General features: G+C 32.9%; 1 protein-coding gene across 1 annotated transcript in view; it reads right to left on the minus strand.

The window, feature by feature from the left end:
• Positions 1-19049, minus strand: part of LOC128177189 (fibrinogen-like protein 1) — a 33979-nt gene extending 14930 nt beyond the window's left edge. The window contains exon 1 of the mRNA XM_052843783.1: positions 18955-19049. The gene's annotated coding sequence lies outside the window, so the exon portion shown is untranslated. The remainder of the gene's footprint in view (positions 1-18954) is intronic.
• Positions 19050-19328: the final 279 nt, after the last annotated feature.

Below are 19328 nucleotides of genomic sequence, written 5' to 3' on the forward strand. Positions count from 1 at the left end.
TCTTAGCACAGAGGAGTCCAGCTGCGCCTGACCTGCTGGGCTAGGCTCAGAGCCTTCATCATGCCCAGGTACCCTCACAGGAGTACAAACCCACGCTGGGGAGTCAGTGGACAGTGCCTTTGTCACGTTTTTGACAAACAGACGACTTCCCTGAGGAGATGGCAACCTCGGGGCAGGTGGATGCATTTTCACACAAGGCGAGGCCTGCATCCTGGCCAGGGGTTTTTCCTCTTTAGGTGGAAACCCCATCGAACCAAACCCTGGAAGATTACCAGGAGGAGCTAGGTAAGCCCCGTCCATTGACCCGCTAGGGACAATAGACTCTGTGGTCTCATCTTGTGATGCATTAGAAGAACAAGCCTGCTGTCGTTTAAGTCTCTTTCTGATCTTGTCATTATGGCGTTTACTCCTACTATCGACCTTAGACCTCTTCGGCATCTACAAATAAAAATAAATTTAAGAAATTGTAAAAATTATCATGATATGGTTTGAATTTTTGTCATATCATACCTGATTGGTTTCATTATAATATTTAAAGGGGGGAGAGCACAAAGAACCATCCCTAGGACTCACGACCAACATACCATTAAATGGTCCTTGACACAAGGAACAAGAAATGCAAAACGACAAAAAAGGAGCACTACAAATTTTACCGCCTTTGGCGTTACATCCCGTGAGGGCAAAAATTAAGAGTGCACCAACAATAACCCATATATACATTGATTTTCACATATTTCAAAACTTCAGTCCGTTTAATTACGCTTTAACATATATCAGACGGTTGATTCTGTGTGTATTCTCACTCACACAGTTAACAGTGTAACTGGATAATTGAGTAAGTGTTGTTCAGTCAAAACCATGTATTAATTTTTGCTTAGTAGTAACTATCATAATGACGTTTAAAACTGGTTTTAAATTTTGCACTTACGTAATAGCACTTGCATTTGCCATAAACTTCATTTGCGTCTATTTTCTTAGATTTAAAGTTTACGGTTTTGAGTGTTGGCTTAAGATTTTTTAAAGAAAATTGGTCAATGCCTATTTTAGGAATACAGGGGAGTCGGGACTATCTCTGGTGGTCATAAACTCCAAAGCATTCCATGCACATTCAGACTCCACATGCCTTTGAGCCCCCCCCCCCCAAATGTGGTGTGCTAATCTCAAATGAAAATTAAGTCAATTTGAACAATTAGTTATACAGGCCTATCATATCATAGAGTTTAATATAATTCAAGTTGATTGTCCTCGAGAAATGTTATTTACAATTTCACGCTTAACAAAGAAAGAGGACTTAAAGAACTGGAAAAACAATATATCTTCAAACTCGATGATGTTCGATCAAATCTCATTATTCTTTATATCAAATCTTTTGTTGCAAATTCTATATTGTGTTGGTTAAAAAATTGCACTTTAATAGGTATTATTAATAATAAAAATGTCTCTGCTTAAAAATCATTCGATCCTTAACAAGAGGCCCATTGGGCACATCGTTCACCTGAGGAACAATAGGTATGATAAAATCAGCTTAATGGAGTCATAATACAAACAATCTGGACAAAGTACAATAATACATGCAGATCCTGTGTAAATAAAATCCATTTTGCCCCCTGGATATTCTTATGTTTATAATCATTAGTCCCTTTTCTAACAGGATGGTTTTATAGTCATATCACATGTTGAGTATTGCAGTTCTCAAAAAGATCCTTAACAATTGTTTTTATATAGGATATAAAGCTACATCAAACTCTGAACCTTTTTGTGAGGCCGAAGAATTGTCCTGGAGCCAAAGTCTTAACAATTATAAAGAGTCATCTGGCTGATTAGTTTCTGAGAAGAAGATTTTTAAAGATTTACTCTATATATTCCTATGTAAAACTTTAACACCCTCCCCCCCCCCCCAATGTGGCCTCACCCTACCCCAAGGGATCATGATTTTCACAACTTTGAATCTACACTATCTGGGGATACTTCCACACACGTTTCAGCTTTCCTGGCTGATTAGTTTCTGAGAAGAAGATTTTTTAAAGATTTACTCTACATATTCCTATGTAAACTTCGACCCTCCATTGTGCCCCACCCTACCCCCACAGATCAGAATTTTCTCAACTTTGAATCTACACTACCTGAGGATGCTTCCACACAAGTTTCAGCTTTCCTGGCTGATTAGTTTCTGAGAAGAAGATTTTTAAAGATTTACTCTATGTATTCCTATGTAAAACTTCGACCCTCCATTGTGGTCCCACCCTACCCTCGGGAGTCATGGTTTTTGCAACTTTGAATCTACACTACCTGAGGATGCTTCCACACAAGTTTCAGCTTTCCTGGCTAATTATTTTCTGGGAAGAAGATTTTTAAAGATTTACTCTATACATGTATATTCCTATGTAAAACTTTAACACCCCCCCCCCCAATGTGGCCTTACCCTACCCCCAGGGATCATGATTTTCACAACTTGGAATCTACACTACCTGAGGATACTTCCACACAAGTTTCAGCTTTACTGGCTGATTAGTTTCTGAGAGGAGGATTTTTAAAGATTTACTCAATATTCCTATGTAAAACTTCGACCCCCCCCCCCATTGTGGCCCCATCCTACCCTCGGGAGTCATGGTTTTTACAACTTTGAATCTACACTACCTGAGGATGCTTCCACACAAGTTTCAGCTTTCCTGGCTGATTAGTTTCTGAGAAGAAGATTTTTAAAGATTTACTCTATATATTCCTATGTAAAACTTCGACCCCACATTGTGGCCCCACTCTACCCCCGGGGTCATGAATTTCACAACTTTGAATCTACACTACCTGAGGATGCTTCCACACAAGTTTCAGCTTGTTTCTGGAAAAAAAATTTTAAAGATTTATTCTATATATTCCTATGTAAAACTTCGACCCCCAATTGTGGCCCCACCCTACATCCAGGGGTAATAATTTTCACAACTTTGAATCTACACTACCTGAGGATGCTTCCACACAAATTTCAGCTTTCCTGGCTGATTAGTTTCTGAGAAGAAGATTTTTAAAGATTTACTCTATATATTCCTATGTAAAATTGCGACCCCCCATTGTGGCCCCACTCTACCCCCGGGGGTCATGAATTTCACAACTTTGAATCTACACTACCTGAGGATGCTTCCACACAAGTTTCAGCTTTCCTGGCTGATTAGTTTCTGGAAAAAGATTTTTAAAGATTTACTCTATATATTGCTATGTAAAATTGCGACCCACCATTGTGGACCCACCCTACCCCCCGGGGGTCATGCATTTCACAACTTTGAATCTACACTACCTGAGGATGCTTCCACACAAGTTTCAGCTTTCCTGGCTTTCTGGTTCTTTAGAAGAAGATTTTTGAAATTTTCGAGAAATTTTTCATTAATTTCTTATTATCTCCCCTTGAATACGGTTGTCGCCCTTAATTTTCACAACTTTGAATCCCCTTTGCCTAAGGATGATTTGTGCCAAGTTTGGTTAAAAATGGCCAAGTAGTTCTTAAGAAGATGTTGAAAATGTGAAAAGTTTACGGACAGACGGACGACAGACAAAATGTGATCAGAATAGCTCACTTGAGCTTTCAGCTCAGGTGAGCTAAAACCCATACTAAGCATATCTTTTGATAAAAATTATTTTATGTATAATAATGTTTGAAAGTTGTAAACATATAACTGTCAAAATGAACATTAATAACCAAATACATGTATTCTGATAAATCAGTTCTCCTAATGCATATGTGGTTATGTATGTTTCTAATAAGCTAGCAGAAAAAGCCACACTCTAATTCTACATTAGAGGTTTCTCCAATTTAATGAAAATTTTCACCTAACATTTTACATATTGTTGAAACTCATCTAAAATTACACATGTAAAAGAAAAATACACAAATAACAACTGTGAGAGATGCTTTGAAATAGAATTGGAATTTGATGTTGACATCTGTATTCTGAAATATGCACTAATACACACAAACACAAACGACTTATTAACAAATTTGCAAATAATATTAGTTCCTGAAGACACCAAGTATTGCTGAAAGGCCACTTGCATTATTTACATTCACCAGTGCTTGTGAAAGGAAATCTCAATATGTATACATATGCACTGGCTGAATGGATAATTCTATTTGTTTTTTCTTTCTACAAATAAATTTATTTACTCTTTAACAAGGTGATTTTTATAAGGTCATCTATCCATATGACAAATATAAAATATGTGAAAGACATGTAAAAATTTGATATTTAGTATATCATGGGTTTGTGCTTCATTCTCTATAACCCAAGGGTCATGAACATTACAGTTAAGAAGACTGCCTCCACCACTTTATTCACTGTTAACTTGTACTCAGCCTGCTATTTAAATGCCCAATATCAAAATCAGTGCATAGTTACTCCATTAGAGCTACTCTTGCTTACATCCCGCAACGCCTTGGCAACAAGAGATGTTTGTGAAAAACTTATGTCCCCCTTCCTTGGAAACATTGATGAAGAAAGTAAACGGAAAATGCAAATAACCAGAATTATTTTAATTCCTGGGGGCAAAACTCTGTAAAAAATTACTCGCTTGTAATCAATATCAAACTTGACCAAAACATAATTATGATAAATCAGTACATCAAAATTCATTTCAATACATGCAACCGCTGCAAAGAAAATGAACGGAAACAGCAAAAAAATGGAATTTTTCCAAGTCCATTATTTGTATACAGATCATGGTTTAAAAATGTAGAATTAATTCTAAATTAAGATGCCTTCATCATAATATTAGAAACTATAGCATTTATATAAAATAGTTGAGAAATTTTCATATCTTTCTGTAGGTAGGGAAAACATTTAATTCATTTTAACATTTCATTGTTTTAAATTCAACTTCAGCCAAAATCAGCATTCAGGAAAAAATAGGGTACTTTCTTTTGTACAAGTATTGATAGAAACTGCAGATCTGATGCTCTACAGAAAATTTGTGTTATAATGCAGAAAAGCTACACTTCCCCCGAAACCAGCAAACTTGCAATTAAAAAGAATGGTTTTCACATTATCATGCAATATTTCATACAAGATATCTGTAGACATTTTATAGAGCTCAACAAGGCTTCATCCTAACACACAAATTAGAAATAAGGGAAAATCTAGGGTAGTATCAACTTATATTTTCAAGATGCTCATACAGTCGGTTCAAGCATATCTTTTACAACAAACACCATAGCATAGCATAGCATGGAAATCTCATAGCATAGGATTGTGATCTCATAGCATAGCATTGGAATCTCATACCATAGCATATAATCTCATAGAATCGCATTCGTCATATCATACCATAGCATAGCATACAACATTCTTTTAACTCGGTTTTAAATGTTAATTTTTATTTGAAAAAATAAATGTTGACATAATAGATTTGTGGTAAACTATTCTGTGTATGGAGGCGTTTTTGTTCAAATCTCATAGCATAGCATACCATATCATTAAGCCCTTCATTTCAATTTCTCATAGCATAGCATACAAATCTCATAGCATATTATTAAATTCGCATAGCATATCATTAAAATCGCATACCATAGCATAGTATAAATTATATACAACATTCTTTTAACTCGGTTTTAAATGTTAATTTTTATTTGAAAAAATAAATGTTGACATAATAGATTTGTGGTAAACTATTCTGTGTATGGAGGCGTTTTTGTTCAAATCTCATAGCATAGCATACCATATCATTAAGCCCTTCATTTCAATTTCTCATAGCATAGCATACAAATCTCATAGCATATTATTAAATTCGCATAGCATATCATTAAAATCGCATACCATAGCATAGTATAAATTTGTAAAAGATATGCATGAAATGAATGTAGACATCACCATTTGTGTTTCTCTGCCCCTGTCTTTGATAAATTACTTTTAAATGATTCATCTAAAAATGTTTTATTTACAAAGAAAATAATTGTTACTGACTTTAACAAACCAGACATCACAGCAAGACTTGACTTGTTTAATGTACGGATGTCTTAAAAATCTTTTACTATTCAATGAATTTTTAATATGTAAACAGATCACAAGAATATTAACGTTAAGGGGCTGGTAGAGATACTGAAAATTTAAAGACAAGAAAATTGACCAAACATTCTATACAAAAAACTCCCTGAGTTATAAAATGAGGAGCTTAGCCTTAGCAATCCCCACACCATTTAAACATTTACTCTGGGAAAATTACAGTCGAAACAATTATTATCTAAGTGTTTCTCAAAAATGGAAATTATTCGGAATCCGTATTTTGCCGAATAAAATACACAAGTGTATTATCTGCACACCCCCTCCCCAACTTAATTAAGGCCTTAAAAAAGGGGAAAACATAATTTGGATGGATAATACGCACAAAAATTTATAAGCAAGCAAATATCTTGAGTTTCAAGACCATTGCCATTTGCAAGGAATAAGTTCCTTGAACTTGAATGAAATGCATGACAATTTGCATAAACAATAAATTTTCTGATGCTGAATTTATTCAACTTGTAACTTTATGCTTTATGATATCCATGCCCCATGGGAATGTCTGAGATAACAGGTGACAAGTGCGCATTCACATCAATGGCTTCAACCATGTTGACATGGCCCAGGTGTGAAAAATAAAAGTGAAATGTTTCCTTATGTTCAATGACATTTTTTGTATTCAATCAAAAAATTTATCATATCAAAATTACATTTTTATTTATTTTAAAGTATTTGTATTATGATAAGTAACTTGTGAGTGGCAACTAAAAATCTATTAATAGCGTCAGTAATGGCAACGTACCTGGAGACAAAGAATAGACATGCAGCTGAATGAGGACTTATCAAAAACCAAGATTATAGCAAAACTATTTCTGCAATTAACGCTCTGACAAAGATTACATTAGTTTTGAAAAAAATGATACACAAACAGAATTAGCATATGTTTTATTTCATAACGGAAACTCGCTTCACCTACACGAAAAATGAGTCAAAAAACATTTGGTGTGTAATCTCATGCCTTCTAGAAGTAATGCTTTCTATATCTGGCAAAATACAGTTTTATCCAAAATTTGTTAAAATCTGGAAAATATATGACTGTACTTAAATTATATTTATATAGGGTCGCTCATAAATTTAAGGATCATCTGGGAACTGGAAACACACTATTATTTCATCTTGGCCCTAGTTAGCAACTGAAATGTGTTTATTGTGTGTTGAAATTCAGAACAAATTGATCGATAGAAGAAAATTGTAATACCACTATGTGTGCAACCTTCTGAGAATTTTGAGAACAGTCAACTGTCTGCAGAGTTTTTGAAATCTGTCAGTCCCACTGGCAAAACCAGTAAATATTTCAAATGTCTGGTATAATTATTTTCATTCAATCGGTCTTAATGACCGGTAATATAAAACCGACCGATTTAAAACTTTAACCGCTTTCCAAGCAGAATTAAAATGTCTGCAAACACCTTCAATTTGATTTAACAAAGCAAATCATACTCTATCAACAAGATAGACTTTTATGCGCATTGTAAGGGAAGGCTAATTAACAAAAAAAATATTAGATGAAATACATGTGTTCTTATGCTGAGTTCTCTAATTGCTATTAACCGGCAGCTAGCTATGGTATCCAATCTTTATTAATTGACTAACTATGTTTTAATTTCATTACTAAAATTTAAAAACAAAAAACAAATTAAAAACCGAAGTATTTGGTGTTGTGAATTTCTATCCTTTTCTCAGTTTCAGCATTTAATACGACATACTCCGTAACAAAATTGCTCCTGCCAAACATGGGAAACAGTTTAGTTTGATTTCATTTTACAAGAAAATTTGACGGAGTTTGAAATATTTGTAACAGTTTAGAAGATCTAGTACGGTATCTTGATCAAACGTCCTGGGCATCAAGCACATTATCATTATATCTATAGTACTAATGAGGTTATTATATAACATGATTAAATTTTTAATGTAAAGAAATTAAAAGTAAAGAGGGGAGATTCAGAGAAATTGGCCATACCAACATGATTTATGAATATAAACTTGTTAGTTTTATAAAAAATTGTTAGTTTTATTTATAATGTTTTGTTTCTATTATTTGAAAGTCAAATATTGACTTGTGAATATTTGTTCAGATGGCTAAATTTCATAAAATCATTGGTCCACTTGACCAAAGAATTTTTTTTTTATTTCAAAAACTGTGATGAAACTGACAAAAGCCTTTTGTTCTGTTAACGACTTTAAAGTTTTAGCAACTTGTTATCAAAACTAGAACTATTTCAGTAAGCTCTAATTAATATATGATTTGATTGTAGGCTAGCAAATGTTTATTGTAAGTACATGAGTAATTTAATCTGTATTTTTTCCCTAATAACATTTCTTCCATGAACTTAAAGCCTGTGAATTTTTAAAGAGCAAGAGTAAATTAACCATGATAAAAAAAATTGGTAAATTCAATACATGCACAAGCTGTCCGATTAATTTGCTAATCTATTAGTGTAAAAATTTATTGTCGTTTTGGAATAATGCTTGAAATTCTTAAACATTTCAAAATTTTTTAAATAATAGACAATTTAGGCTGTCTTTAAGTTAATATGTTATGCTGGTCTTGTACAATCACCAGGTTTAGCTACGTAGCTTGATTTACCGACATTCCTTTATTTACTTACCTGAATTATGTTTTTTTAGCGACTCAATCATACCTTTTTCTCAAGTGGACAATTGACAATTGTACTGAAAAATCGCACTCAAGTGCAGCATCAATTATCAACTTTGAACTGATCTAAAAATATTCACAGAAAAAATCACTCTTATTCTTCAAAATGGTGCTCTTTATATGCACAAATACAGTCGATGTTCTAAATGTTTTGCGACTATACATACAACTGTCTTAAATGGAATAACAAAGAAAAACAATTCTGGTTAACATGATAATAGGCAATAATTGAGCACAATGTAAAGTAATCACTTGTATCCATGCCTCACCACACAGAAGGTGCCATACAGTTACTCAAACAACAGAAATCCATGTTCTGCTCAAAAACTGCTCAAAAGCAGCAATGTTTTAACCTACTTTGTTCTGGGCTGCTTTTATAAAACTACACAGTATAATATAAATTGCAGTTCTTTGCCACTTTTAGTCTGTTTACATAAAAATATTATTAAGGTTATATAGCTAACTTCTGGTTGGAAAATAAAGCAATGCAAGTAGATCGAGCGTGACAGTTCTCTTTTTAGCCTGTTTTACATAAAAACCAAAATAACATCAAGGTTAGGTAGAGAACTTCAGATAGCAAAATAGAGCAATGCAGGTAGATCAAGCTAATTAGCTAAGAACAATCATTTGTTAAGGTCAAAACCTTCAATCACAGTTCACTCGTACCAAACTGTGTGCGGAGAAATCACTTTTTGCCATAACTCCGGGTAAAAACTTATCATATATAACCGCGTTACTAAACCCCGTTTACGAAAAACGTGTAGCAGAGCAACGAAACAGTAAATAGAAAGCAAGACCCTGTGTTGTAGCCATTGTGATTTAAGAAATCTAACGCTTTACTAGAACCGAGGACGGTGTGCACAACCGCACACGTGACCTATTACAAAACAAAAACAAAACTTACGACTCATATCTTGCGTTGGTAAACAACAAGGAGAATACCAAACGGTGTGGTTTGCCGATCGTTACATTAAATCTTCTCTTTCACTAACAATCTAAATGTCGTGAATACCCGTTCAGCAGAGGTAACAATTAGTTTAATTTCTCTTTTCAAGGACTGCAGGACGCACTGTGATTTTCCAATCGACCTTCACCTTCGTTTCAGCAAGTTGATCACTCGTACGATACTTATGTCGATTTTGAAATTACGAAGAAAACATTAATACGTTTATTGCCACGAACACAACTTCATATGAAATAGATCTAATTCCTTGACGAACCATGTAAACTGTACGTTTATCTTTACTACGAAGTAAATGATACGATAACATGTTACGAGACCATCAATGCCGGCATGACAATTTCAATCAATTCGATAATTCGCAGCAAAAGTAGATGCATTTATACATAAATTCATTTGTAACTTTTATTTCTAGTTTTAATTTTTGAATTGTTTCGGGTACGAGTTAACCCAAGACAAATCAGGAATACGGAAACAAATATTCCGGAATAACCTAGTTTAATGTTAAACTAGTTTCTTAACCAAGAACACGGAATCAAAATTTCCGGAAAAATCATTTTTAAAACCCAAATATCTCTGCAATGAATCGTCTGATTTTAAAACAAATTTCAGTGTTAGATTCAGCATAAACATTTTTACAAAAATAATATACGTTTTTGATTTGATCAAAAAATTCATTTTTTCGAAAAATTTGTTTCACTTCCGGTTTCGACCGGAAGTGACAGATTTTTATTTCCAGCCTTATTACAGAGGTAAATCGAACAAATCATAACCATTGAAAATTTCAAGCCTCTATCTTAAAGCGTTTTTGAGAAACGCCGCGGACAAAATGACTTTTTGAAAATTTTAAAAATGACGTAACGTTAAAACGAAAGTGACGTTTTCAAAGAAACTTCTTAAACTTCGAGGTATTATAATTGCACATAATCTCTGAAAGTATCATTAAAATCAGTTGTAAACTTTTTGAGTTATTAAGCCGAAAAGGAGTCAGAAAAAAAAATAAAAAGAATAATAATAATAACTAGAGCAAAGCTCGTTGCAAAGCAACGAGTGGGTCTTCCGTTAATGTCGGAAGTAAAGCTGGAAGTTCCTGTAAGAAGCACAGCTCTTAAACTAATAACAAAAGTAACTAAAATGAAAAGATGAAAAAATCGAATATTCTTGGTACGACTTAACAAAATACGAATGATTTTAAGTACGACTTAACAAAAACCTTTGCGATTTTAAGAACGACTTAACAAAAAAAATTCGAATGTGTTCAAGTACGACTTAACAATTATTTTTGGTACGAGTTAATTTTACATTGAACATTACGCTATTTTTTAAACCAAGGACGCGGAATTAAAATTTCCGGAAAAATCAATTTTTAAACCCCGATATCTCAGTAATGCATCAACCGATTTTCAAACGGATTTCAGTTTCGTATTTAGCGTAACCAACTTTACAAATCTCGTGAACATTTGAAATTAAAACGAAAAATTCGAAAATTCGAAAATTTTAAAGCACTTCCGGTTTGGACCAGAAGTGACGGAAACTAAATTCCAGCCTTATGTCCAAATAAAACGATCAATGCTTCAACACAGAAAATTCCAAGTCTCTATCTTGAAGCATTTTTGAAAAACGCCCTGGACAAAATCACTTTTTTAAAATTTAAAAATTGACGTAACGTAAAAACGGAAGTGACGTTGTAGTGTAAAATTTAACACCTTTAAGGGACAGTGATACTTCATAATCCCTGAAAATTTCATGTGAATCCGTTGAAAACTTTTTGAGATATTAAGCTTTAAAAAAGTCAGAAAAATAAAGAAAAAGAATAATAATAATAATAATAAAAAGAAACAATAGAATAACAAGAGGGTCTTCCGTTGGAAACGGAAGACCCTAATAATAGAAAGAAACTAGAGCAAAGCTCGTTGCAAAGCAACGAGTGGGTCTTCCGTTTATGTCGGAAGTAAAGCTGGAAGTTCCTGTAAAAAGCAGAGCTCTTAAATCAATAACAAGAGTACCTTAAATAAAAAGATGAAAAAATCGAATTATTCCTGGTACGACTTAACAAAATCCGAATGATTTTACGTACGACTTAACAAAAACCTTTCTGATTTCAAGAACGACTTAACAAAAAAAATCCGAATGTGTTACAGTACGACTTAACAATTAATTTTTAGGTACAAGTTAATTTAACAAAGATCTTGATACTAATTTCTTAACCAAAAACGCAGAATCAAAATTTCCGGAAAAATCATTTTTTGAACTCGTTTATCTCTGTAATGCATCGTCCGATTTTAAAATGGCTTTCAGTGTTAGATTCAGCTTAATAAGCTCTATAAAACACATATTCATTTTTGATTTGATCAGAAAATTTATTTTTTCGAAAAATTTGATTCCCTTCCGGTTTCGACTGGAAGTGACAGATTTTCATTTCCAGCCTTATTACAGAGGTAAATCGATTAAATCATAACCATTGAAAATTTCAAGCCTCTATCTCAAAGCGTTTTTGAGAAACGCCGCGGACAAAATGACTTTTTGAAAATTTTAAAAATGACGTAACGTAAAAACGGAAGTGACGTTTTCAAAGAAACTTCACGAACTTTGAGGTATTCAAGTTGCACACAACCTCTGAAAATTTCATTAAAATCAGTTGTAAACTTTTTGAGTTATAAAGCCGAAAAGGAGTCAGAAAAAAAAATAAAAAGAACTAGAGCAAAGCTCGTTGCAAAGCAACGAGTGGGTCTTCCGTTAATGTTGGAAGTAAAGCTGGAAGTTCCTGCAAGAAGCAAAGCTCTTAAACCAATAACAAAAGTAACTAAAATAAAAAGATGAAAAAAATCGAATATTCCTGGTACGACTTAACAAAATACGAATGATTTTAAGTACGACTTATCAAAAACCTTTCCGATTTTAAGAACGACTTAACCAAAAAAAATCCGAATGTGTTACAGTACGACTTAAGAATTATTTATAGTACGAGTTAATTTTACTTTTAACATTACGCTATTTTTTAAACCAAGGACGCGGAATCAAAATTTCCGGAAAAATCAATTTTTAAACCCCAATATCTCTGTAATGCATCGTCCGATTTTAAAACGGCTTTCAGTGTTAGATTCAGCTAAGTAAGCTCTACAAAACACATATTCATTTTTGATTTGATCTGAAAATTCATTTTTTCGAAAAATTTGTTTCACTTCCGGTTTCGACCGGAAGTGACCGATTTTCATTTCGAGCCTTATTACAGAGGTAAATCGATCAAATCATAACCATTCAAAATTTCAAGCCTCTATCTTAAAGCGTTTTTGAGAAAAGTCCGGGACAAAATGACTTTTTGAAATTTTTAAAAATGACGTCACGTCAAAACGGAAGTAACGTTCTCTTCAAAACTTTTACATTTTTGAGGGACGCTAACTTGCAAAAATCTCTGAAAATTTCATTAAAATCGGTTTTAAACCTTTTGAGTTATGAGGCAAAAAAGGAGTCAGAAGAAAAGAAAAAGAATAATAACTAGAGCAAAGCTCGTTGCAAAGCAACGAGTGGGTCTTCCGTTAATGTCGGAAGTAAAGCTGGAAGCTCCTGTAAGAAGCAGAGGTCTTAAACCAACAACAAGAGTAACTAAAATAAAAAGATGAAAAAAATCGAATTATTCCTGGTACGACTTAACAAAATACGAATGATTTTAAGTACGAATTAACAAAAACCTTTCCGATTTGAAGTACGACTTAACAAAAAAAATTCCAATGTGTTCAAGTACGACTTAACAATAATTTTTGGTACGAATTGATTTTACTTTAAACATTACGCTATTTTTTAAACCAAGGACGCGGAATCAAAATTTCCGGAAAAATCAATTTTTAAACCCCGATATCTCTGTAATGGATCGTCCGATTTTAAAACGGCTTAGGTGTTAGATTCAGCTTAATACACTCTACAAAACACATATACGGTTTTGATTTGATCAGAAAATTCATTTTTTTCGAAAAATTTGTTTCACTTCCGGTTTCGACCGGAAGTGACAGATTTTCATTTCGAGCCTTATTACAGAGGTAAATCGACCAAATCATAACCATTAAAAATTTCAAGCCTCTATCTTAAAGCGTTTTTGAGAAAAGTCCGGGACAAAATGACTTTTTGAAATTTTTAAAAATGACGTCACGTCAAAACGGAGGTGACGTTCTCTTCAAAATTTTAACATTCTTAAGGAACGCCAACTTGCAAAAATCTCTGAAAATTTCATAAAAATCGGTTCAAAACCTTTTGAGTTATGAAGCAAAAGAGGAGTCAGAAGAAAAGAAAAAGAATAATAACTAGAGCAAAGCTCGTTGCAAAGCAACGAGTGGGTCTTCCGTTAATGTCGGAAGTAAAGCTAGAAGTTCCTGTAAGAAGCAGAGCTCTAAAACCGATAACAAGAGTAACTAAAATAAAAAGATGAAAAAATCGAATTATTCCTGGTACGACTTAACAAAATACGAATGATTTTAAGTACGACTTAACAAAAACCTTTCCGATTTCAAGAACGACTTAACAAAAAAAATCCGAATGTGTTACTGTACAACTTAACAATTATTTTTGGTACGAGTTAATTTTACTTTGTACATTACGCTATTTTTTAAACCAAGGACGCGGAATCAAAATTTCCGGAAAAATCAATTTTTAAACCCCGATATCTCTGTAATGCATCGTCCGATTTTAATACGGCTTTCAGGTTTAGATTCAGATTAATAAGCTCTACAAAACACATATTCATTTTTAATTTGATCAGAAAATTCATTTTTTCGAAAATTTTGTTTCATTTCCGGTTTCGACCGAAAGTGACAGATTTTTATTTCCGGCCTTATTACAGAGGTAAATTGACCAAATCATAACCATTGAAAATTTCAAGCCTCTATCTTAAAGCGTTTTTGAGAAAAGTCCGGGACAAAATGACTTTTTGAAATTTTTAAAAATGACGTTACGTCAAAACGGAGGTGACGTTCTCTTTAAAACTTCAACATTTTTGAGGGACGCCAGCTCGCAAAAATCTCTGAAAATTTCATGAAAATCGGTTTAAAACCTTTTGAGTTATGAAGCAAAAAAGGAGTCAGAAGAAAAGAAAAAGAATAATAATAATAATAATAAAAAGAAACAATAGAATAACAAGAGGGTCTTCCGTTGGAAACGGAAGACCCTAATAATAATAAAAAGAAACAATAGAATAACAAGAGGGTCTTCCGTTGGAAACGGAAGACCCTAACTAGAGCAAAGCTCGTTGCATAGCAACGAGTGGGTCTTCCGTTAATGTCGAAAGTAAAGCTAGAAGTTCCTGTAAGAAGCAGAGCTCTTAAACCAATAACAAAAGTAGTTAAAATAAAAAGATGAAAAAAAATTATTCCTGGTACGACTTAACAAAACCCGAATGATTTTAAGTACGACTTAACAAAAGCCTTTTTGATTTTAAGAACGACTTAACAAAAAAAATCCGAATGTGTTTAAGTACGACTTAACAATTATTTTTGGTACGAGTTAACTTTACCATAAACATTATGCTATTTTTTAAACCAAGGACGCGGAATCAAAATTTCCGGAAAAATCAATTTTTAAACCCAGATAGCTCTGTAATGCATCGTCCGATTTTAAAACGGTTTTCAGTGTTAGATTCAGCTTCATAAGCTCTACAAAACACATATTCATTTTTGATTTGATCAGAAAATTCATTTTTTCGAAAAATTTGTTTCACTTCCGGTTTCGAGCGGACGTGACCGATTTTCATTTCGAGCCTTATTACAGAGGTAAATCGACCAAATCATAACCATTGAAAATTTCAAGCCTCTATCTTAAAGCGTTTTTGAGAAAAGTCCGGGACAAAATGACTTTTTGAAATTTTTAAAAATGACGTCACTTCAAAACGGAGGTGACGTTTTCTATTAAACTTTTACATTTTTGAGGGACGCTAACTTGCAATAATCTCTGAAAATTTCATTAAAATCGGTTAAAAACCTTTTGAGTTATGAGGCAAAAAAGGAGTCAGAAGAAAAGAAAAAGAATAATAATAATAACTAGAGCAAAGCTCGTTGCAAAGCAACGAGTGGGTCTTCCGTTAATGTCGGAAGTAAAGCCGGAAGTTCCTGTAAGGAGCAGAGCTCTTAAACCAACAACAAGAGTAACTAAAATAAAAATATGAAAAAATCGAATTATTCCTGGTACGACTTAACAAAATCCGAATGATTTTAAGTACGAATTAACAAGAACCTTTCTGATTTCAAGAACGACTTGACCAAAAAAAAATCCGAATGTGTTCAAGTACGACTTAACAATTATTTTTGGTACGAATTAATTTTACTTTAAACATTATGCTATTTTTTAAACCAAGGACGCGGAATCAAAATTTCCGGAAAAATCAATTTTTAAACCCCGACATCTCTGTAATGCATCGTCCGATTTTCAAACGGATTTCAGATTTGAATTCACCATGGCAAGTTCTATAAGACTGGTGTATTGTCTTATTTTGTTCAAAAAAATGAAAATTTCCAAAAATTGGAACTGCTTCCGGTTTTGAGCAAAATTGATGAACAAAATTTTAAACCCCCCAGTACATTATAGAATTGATACATCTATCATCAGTTAAAAATTTCAAAGCGATATCTTTAAAGTTTACAGAGATTTCTTCCGGACAAAATCACTTTTTTTAAATTTAAAAATGGCCGCCAAATTTGAACGGAAGTGAAGTAAATGCTGAAACTTTAACATCTTTTAGGCACGGTAACTTTACAAAAGCTCTGAAAATTTCATTGAAATCGGATGAAAACTTTTTGAGATATAAAGCCGAGAAGGAGTCAGAAAAAAAATAAAAAATAAAATAATAATAAAAAGAAACCGAAGAAAAACAAGAGGGTCTTCCGTTGGAAACGGAAGACCCTAATAACTAGAGCAAAGCTCGTTGCAAAGCAACGAGTGGGTCTTCCGTTGATGTAGGAAGCAAAGCTGGAAGTTCCTGTAAGAAGCAGAGCTCTTAAACCAATAACAAGAGTAATTAAAATAAAAAGATAAAAAAAATCGAATTATTCCTGGTACGACTTAACAAAATCCGAATTATTTTGAGTACGAATTAACAAAAATCTTTTTTGATTTCAAGAACGACTTAACAAAAAAATCCGAATGTTTTCGAGTACGACTTAACAATTTTTTTTGGTACGATTTATTTTAGTTTGAACATTATGCTATTTTTTAAACCAAGAACACGGAATCAAAATTTCCGGAAAAATCAATTTTTAAACCCGGATATCTCTGTAATGAATCGTCCGATCTAAAAACGGTTTTCAGTTTCGTAATCAGCATGAAAATTACCGTCAGATACGTTTGTTTAATTTTAAAAATTCAAAAACATGAAATTTCAAAAAAATTGGTTTTGCTTCCGGTTTCGACCGGAAGTGTCCAAATTTAGTTTCCAGCCTTATGTCATAAGTAAATAGGTAGTTCTATATTCTCTGTAAATCTCAAAGCTTTTTCTCAAGTCGAAAATGAGAAAAGTTCCGGACAAAATCACTTTTTAAAACGTGAAAAACGTCAATATCTGACGAAATTGATGACGTCATCAAATAATTTTTTCATATCATAGAGATCTTTCAGATACACATTAAACCTGCAAATTTCAAAACAATCGATGAAAGCGTTTTTGAAATATTTGAGTTGGAAAAAAAATAAAAAGAATAATAATAATAAGAATAAGAAACTAGAGCAAAGCTCGTTGCAAAGCAACGAGTGGGTCTCCCGTTAATGTCGGAAGTAAAGCTGGAAATTCCTGTAAGAAGCAAAGCTCTTAAACCAATAACAAGAGAAACAAAAATAAAAAGATGAAAAAATCGAATTATTCCTGGTACGACTTAACAAAATCCGAATGATTTTAAGTACGACTTAACAAAAACCTTTCCGATTTCAAGAACGACTTAACAAAAAAAAAATCCGAATGTGTTTAAGTACGACTTAGCAATTATTTTTGGTACGAGTTAATTTTACTTTGAACATTACGCTATTTTTTAAACCAAGGACGCGGAAAGAAAATTTCCGGAAAAATCAATTTTTAAACCCCGATATCTCTATAATGCATCTTCCGATTTTCAAACGGATTTCAGTTTCGTATTCAGTATGACCAACTCTACAAACCTCATAAACATTTGAAATTAAAAAAAAAAAATCGAAAATTCGAAAATTTTAAAACACTTCCGGTTTGGACCGGAAGTGTCGGAAACTAAATTCCAGCCTTATGTCCAAATAAAAACGATCAATGCTTCAACACAGAAAATTCCAAGTCTTTATCTTTAAGCGTTTTTGAAAAACGCCCTGGACAAAATCACTTTTTTAAAATTTAAAAATTGACGTAACGTAAAAACGAAAGTGACGTTGTACTTAAAAAAATAACATCTTTTAGGGACAGTGATGTGTCATAATCCCTGAAAGTTTCATGTAAATCCGTTGAAAACTTTTTGAGATATTAAGCTTTAAAAAAGTCAGAAAAATAAAGAAAAAGAATAATAATAATAATAATAATAAAAAGAAACAATAGAATAACAAGAGGGTCTTCCGTTGGAAACGGAAGACCCTAAAAAAAGAAACCGTAGAAAAACAAAAGGGTCTTCCGTTGGAAACGGAAGACCCTAAAAAGAAACAATAGAATAACAAGAGGGTCTTCCGTTGGAAACGGAAGACCCTAATAATAATAATAGAAAGAAACAATAGAATAACAAGAGGGTCTTCCGTAGGAAACGGAAGACCCTAACAATAGAATAACAAGAGGGTCTTCCGTTGGAAAACGGAAGACCCTAATTAATGAAGATTACACTATAACATTTATATTATTAAACGTAGTATATTGACCTTACTCTGTTGGCATAAAATTTATATGAGGGCAATGATCAAATTTTTTAGATATGGTGTCTTTTACCGTTCATACTCATTTTTCAATATTTTTGTATAGTGTATATTATCGAAATGAAAAGGTGTAATAAAACAAACAGAAATATGCAAAACAATGTTAGATAATAAATAAAATCTTAACTATACATATTATAGCAATACCAAACATATTTCAGTAAATACAAAAGCTGAAAAATTTAGTCCAAATTTCATCTGTTTTAATTTGCTAAAAGTCTAACTTTGTTTGAGCCAAATTCCATAATATAGTAACAATATCAAATGTTATACCAATAATAATTCATTTTATAAATACATTTTAAGTTTAGAACAAATTTTACTCAAAACATTGAACTTTATAACATATCGAATTTGAGAACTCAAACCTTGAGTAAACAACGTCCTGAAATATTAGATTCTATTACCTGGATTTATTTCTTTCCCAGCAAACCCCTGGGAAAATATAGTTAGGAGAAAACAGACTTGCACATACAGATCCATTATATCTATAAGAGATACACTGGGGGACTGAAACTTGTCTAGGTTTATTACATCATAATTTTTTTTATCAGACATATGTTACTAAAACCAATCGAATAAACACTATTGACAATCAGGTGTTTGATTTATTGTGGCAACTGAAGATTAAGCATATTTTCACCACATCAAAATCAAAATCCACACTATTGTTACAGTTTTCAGCTGTTGCAGTAGTGAGTACATTTGAAATAAAATTCATACTAGATTGCGTAACAAATCAAAGTACTGAAGTACTGACGGGAGTCAGAGGCGGATCCAG

The sequence above is a fragment of the Crassostrea angulata genome, chromosome 3, assembly GCF_025612915.1.
Source record: "Crassostrea angulata isolate pt1a10 chromosome 3, ASM2561291v2, whole genome shotgun sequence".
Classification (NCBI taxonomy): Eukaryota; Metazoa; Mollusca; class Bivalvia; order Ostreida; family Ostreidae; genus Magallana; species Magallana angulata.